A 6140-nucleotide genomic window follows, 5' to 3' on the forward strand; every position below is an offset into this window, starting at 1 on the left:
GCGTTACAATCAACATAAACAACAGATTTTTAATATACAATATGAAAATTGTATTGAATTGAATGTATCATTCATTATACGTTGTACTGTAGTGACTTTCTGTATAAGACTGCCATCTAGTGGTCGTGTTCGTAATATGACTGCCAAATTTGCACGTGTTTAGGGACCAGGACATGTTTCAGTTCAGAGAAATCGAAATTAACCTGCTGTCGAATTGTTGTGAATGTATCTCTACCTGTGAGTCCGTGCAGTAAAATGGCAGAATCCAGTATTTCTTTGGCTCAGGATTAGGGCTGCACGATAAATCGCATGCTATATTTAACGCGCATCTTATCAGTAAAGCCGGTTCTGTAATCAGCGGTAATACTATTGGTCACCTGTCCTGATGAGCTGCGCAAAACCACGTTCATATTCGCGCGATTTTTTGCGCAACTCGTCAGTGAACAACGGCTCTGTGTAGTTAATGCTGCTCAATGTGAAAGCCCGCAGGTGATGGAGATTTACCGCTGATTACAGAACCGGATTTCTGACAAGATGCGCGTTAAATATCGCATGCGATTTATCGTGCAGCCCTACTCGGGATCAGTTCAGTTGTTCAATCTGTCTGGCTCTACTGAAGGATCCAGTGGCCAATGTGGACACAGTTACTGTATGAGCTGTATTACAGGCTGCTGGGATCAGGATGATCAGAAGAGAGTCTACAGCTGCCCTCAGTGCAGACAGACCTTCACTCCAAGACCTGTTTTAGGTAAAAACACCATGCTGGCTGAAGTGGTGGAGAAACGCAAGAAGTCAAAAGTACAAGCTGCTCTTCCTGCTCAGTGTTATGCTGAACCTGGAGATGTGGAGTGCGACATCTGTACTGGGAGAAAATATAAAGCCATCAAGTCCTGTCTGGTGTGTCTGGAATCTTACTGTCAAACAACATGAAGGTTTTTTCAAAAGTAAAAAACACCATTTAATGGACGCCACAGGACGACTGCAGGAGATGATCTGCCCTCAACATAAGAAACTACTGGACTGGTCGTACAGATCAGCACTGTGTATGTTATCTGTGTATGTTGGATGTACACAAAAACCATGAGACTGTATCAGCTGCTGCAGAGAGGACTGAGAAACGGGTACAAACTGATATTATACCATATCCCGAAAGATAGCTATTTACTTGTTTTTAGCATGCAATATGATTCAGATACATGATTATTTGTTAATCCTACAGAGACAATTGTGTGAGATGCAAAGAAAATTCCAGCAGAGAATCCAGGAGAGACAGAAGGAGCTTGAGAAGCTGAGAGAGGCTGTAAAGTCTTACATGGTGAGTTTTGAGAACAACTGCTGGCTGCTGAAGAGCCGTTTCAGACTCAGTTAGGACTCTCTTCCAGTCAGTCAGCGAGGAGCCAGTGCTGGAGCTCTTTCAGTCCCACTGAAGCCCACTGTGGGGAACAGGCTGTGTGAGGCAGCAGTAAGGCTGATGATACACGGGGCAACTTTTTGTTCAATTTTGCCGGGCAACTTTTTGAGCAATGTTGCTTGGGCACTTTCCCATTGAGAATGGGTAACAAATTTTTATCTGGATACTTTAGATCGGTTGTGGGCACCTGGTTGCCCATTGATGGCAACATTAGCCAAAGTTGCCCAGCAACATTGCTCAAAAAGTAGCCCCGAGTATCATCAGCCTAAGAGCTGAGTGAATGGACTGATTCTGATGCTTCTCTCTTTGTGTGTCCTAACAGCGGTCTGCACAGACAGCAGTGGAGGACAGTGAGAGGATCTTTACTGATCTGATCCGCTCCATTGAGAGAAGCCGCTCTGAGGTGACACAGCTGATCAGAGATCAGGAGAAGGCTGCAGTGAGTCGAGCTGAAGAACAACTGAAGCGACTGGAGCAGGGGATTGAAGATCTGAAGAAGAGAGACGCTGAGCTGGAGCAGCTTTTACACACAGACCATCACATCCATTTCCTCCAGGTAACAGACAAACACGACAGTGGTCTATAGGAAGGGAAGAGCATGTTGTACAGAGATTGTGTTTCTATCAAATGTTTCTGTGTCTTTAGCTGGTGTTTTTATTGTGTCTGTGTAGAGTTTCCAGTCTCTCTCTGTCCCTCCTGGATCTACAGACTCACCCAACATCACTGTCAGTTCTCGTATCACTTTTGATGATGTTGGTAAATCTGTCTCATCTGAGAGAGAAACTGGAGCATTTCTGCAGAGAGGAGATAGAAATGTTATCTGGTAGAGGTAAGCTTAAAATTTCCTGACATGTTTCATATGATGTCATGTAGAAAAATAGATAATGGATATTAAATTGAATGTTTTTAGATATAATTTCAATTTAATTTCTAATTATTTGATATTATTTTACAATATTGACAATAAGTCAAGTCAAGTTTATTTGTACAGCGCTTTTCACGATACAAATCATTGCAAAGCAACTTTACAGCAAATTAAGTTTCTACAATATTTAGTGGTAGCTTATCAGTGCAGACAATACAAATGTCTGCTGGTTTACATAGTAAGAAACATTAAGATCATCACCTCTGAACCCAAGACCCACGAGGAGTTCCTCCAGTGTAAGTCTCTATAATCACACATGTACATAAAGAGACAGACTTTATTTCTTATTAAATACAACACATTACTGTAGTTAAAATAAATCTTTAAAATATTCATACATTTATATATTAAGCATTTTGTTTTAACTGTGTTTTTATTAAACTTTGTATAAACATATCAGTTTACACATAGCATAGCATTTTAATATATTCACAAATAACATATATTAAGCATTTTTAGCTAAACTTTACTGTCTGTGATCGAGCTGTTAAAAGATCTCTAAAACATTTCAACAGAACTAAAAAACTAATAGAAAATGTAAATGGATTTTTAAAGGGGTCATCTGATGCAAAATTCACTTTTACATGTTATTTGAACTGAAGTTTGTCTTGGCAGTGTGCGTACACATCCACCTTATAATGATAAAAATCTTTCTCATATCAAGCCATTCTCAGATTCTTGGCAGTGTGACGTCACACTGGCAGGCCCCTCCCACGATTGTTGATTGACACTAGCGTTTTATCACAGACCCGCCCTGAGTGAGCTGTCATCAGTCCGCCATTGTTTCGACTCCCAGAGCGGTTGTAGACAAGAATGGCTCCTAAGCGATTGAGGTGTTCTGTTGTTGGATGTAATAATGAACATAGCAGTCGTCATTTACTCCTGACATCTGAGCCTACGTTTGTTTTTGAAGGGAATGCACCCCCGATCTACCTTAATGCGTTTGTTCACGCGAATCATTCGTGATCCAGCCTCACCTACAGACGAATGAGTATAAGGTTCTTTTATGAATCTTTGCAAATTGCCTTTCCTAATAACGTGCTAGGTGGCCAGTTTCACGATGAATGCGGCTTACGTTTACAGTTTCTCAAAGAGCGACTCGGAAGAGAGGGGCGGGGTCAATAGTATCCAGCTGCAGACCCGCAGCACCAGCAGTTTCAGAACCGCAGCCACAGAACCGGAAGTGAGGGGCGGAGCTTACATTTTTTAATAGAGTAGCGCCACCTTATGGTTTTTAAGGGGTAATTTGCTTTTATTACACACGATACGTCATACTTTATGTATGTATGCATTTTATAATGATATATTAAGCATTTTATAAACATTAATCTTGTCTAATTTAGTTGTAGGCCTACACAGTTATTCGTTTCATTGTATTATGCGAGTTATTTCCTGTTTGTGATATTAAAAAATAATGTTTGAAACTTCTGGGCATTTTATGTGAAAGATACTTTAATCACAAGATTCAAAATAAATGTTTACTGCAAAGTCAAGAACACGTGCATCATACATTTTTCTATATGAAAACTAAAACATTTCAATAAAACACACACAAACAGCAGCATAATTTTAAAAGTAACAATCAAAATGTACACAATAATTAAATTGAAGTTTATAAAATGAAGAATTCACTATTAAGCCCATTTTGTGATGACAATCCTGCATGAAAACTTACAAAATGAACAATTCACTCTTGGGCATATTTTGTCGTGACAATCTTACATGAATTCAAATTACAATGTATCAAATGAACAATTCACTCTTAGGCCCATTTTGTTATGACAATCCTACAAAAATAACTCCCCTGAACACAAGATGAAATATGAAGGACTACTCACCGTGCTCTCTCGTTGTCAATAACTCCGCCCCTCACTTCCGGTTCTGTGGCTGCGGTTCTGAAACTGCTGGTGCTGCGGGTCTGCAGCTGGATATATCTCGGTGGGGTGAGCGGAGCTCATTAGCATTTAAAGGAACATGCAAGAAAATGGCTTGCTGTAAACTGTTTTAACCTGTCAAAAAGCTGTTTTTTACTGGGTAAAAAGGGTGTTGTTTTACACTACCATTGAGAAATTTTAACCAAAGTATGCTATAGATTTTTCATTAAGACCCTAAAGAATCATATCAAACTGTGGAAAATTGGCATCCGATGACTCCTTTAAAGTGCCCCTATTATGGTTAATGAAAGGTTCACATTTTGGCTTTGGGAGTCCCCAACAACAGGTTGACATGCATGCAAGGTCAAAAAACACTTTCATTGTCTTATAATATGCATTTATTTTTGCCTTACTTGCTCAACGACTCCCAAACGATTCGCTCAACGATTCATTTTTCCAAACCCCTCCTTTGCTTGACGCTAATCTGCAGTGATTGGTCCGATTGGTCTCATTTTCATTTCATCATGCCTGTAATGCCTGATAAAGCAGTGTTTGTGAGCACAGTGCTGCTTTGTGTACAGCGTTACCGGGGAAACAGCTATTTTTACTGCTCCAAAAGCGGCACCTAGTGGAAAAATAAAGAATTTGCATTTTCATTCAGCCCAACGGAAAAGACCATCAAGTGGGCGGCAATATGCTAATGTTTCATGTTGCCGTCAACATGAAACGGCTTGGGATTCGTTTTAAAATCGACTCGTTTCAATGATTCGACTCTTTCTTTTGAGAGACAATAACTTTATACATGGTGCACTTTCAGACTGAAAACTTTAAAGGATGTTTTCATTCACTTAGAGCTGTGTTACACACTGCATGAAAGGTAATTTTCAAAAATCCATAATAGGGGCACTTTAATTATACATTTTCAACCAACTATAAGAAGATATGTTGATAACAGTGAGGCAAGTTTTTTTTTCTTCTAATATGTCTAAAATAACTGGTGCTTTCCATACATATGTAAAAACCTCAATAGAATAAATTATGTTGTGTTTTGATGATTGAAAGTCATGTATTACTTGATAGATGCATATTATGTGTTTTATCTTTATCAGATTCCCGTCAGCTCACTTTTTGATCCAAATACAGTGAATAAAAACCTGGAAAGAATCCTAAAAAATGTCCCTCACTAAATAAGAATCACATGCTGAAGTGTTGTGAAATACATGAAGACTGACCAAGAATAATTCCCAAATCTTTCTGCAGATTCTTGAAGAGAAATTCTTCAAACAGTACAAGAGGATGTGGTGCTGGTCCTTCAAGAGTCTGTCTCAACTTATCTGTGTATAAAGCCAATAAAAATCAGTCTTGTATTTTACTACACTTCAGCATGTGATTCTGATTAAGTGAGGGTCTTTTTTCTTTAGGATTCTTTACCTAAACTACGTCCCTGAGAACCTTACTTGACACATGGCACTTCTGGAGACTCCAGGAAGGTTGTGCTGGAGACTAAACGGTTCCTGATGGTTTTACACCTAATTCTTCACCTTAATTATTTTGCAGTTAACATGAGTCTTTTCTTCTCCACCTGTTTTTTTTCTGACCCTGCTGACCTAATGAGCATTATGTTGTCAAATGGTCATGCCTTAGCTTTGCAATTTCTGTATTGCATTAGTTTTGAATTTGTCATGGGCATTTCATCGTTTTTGACATTTCAGTCTGAGTTAAATCTCTCTTTTTTTTTTTGCTCATTTTATCTGTAAAAGAAAACCTGCTTAATTATTATGCACACCTGAATATAATGCGTTTTTCACTTCCAGCCTTCATGGACAATTATATATCACTTATAAATGATTAAATACAAAATTATTAGTATTATTAAGATTGATGTGGTTTGGATTTGGTAAAATGTGCTTGGGAAAAAAATATCAGAATA

General features: G+C 38.7%; 1 pseudogene; it reads left to right on the forward strand.

The window, feature by feature from the left end:
* The first annotated feature begins 97 nt into the window (after nucleotides 1-97).
* LOC107659623 (E3 ubiquitin/ISG15 ligase TRIM25-like) lies at nucleotides 98-2577 on the forward strand (annotated as a pseudogene).
* Nucleotides 2578-6140: the final 3563 nt, after the last annotated feature.

Source organism: Sinocyclocheilus anshuiensis, unplaced genomic scaffold, assembly GCF_001515605.1.
Source record: "Sinocyclocheilus anshuiensis isolate Anshui unplaced genomic scaffold, SAMN03320099.WGS_v1.1 scaffold850, whole genome shotgun sequence".
Taxonomy (NCBI): domain Eukaryota; kingdom Metazoa; phylum Chordata; class Actinopteri; order Cypriniformes; family Cyprinidae; genus Sinocyclocheilus; species Sinocyclocheilus anshuiensis.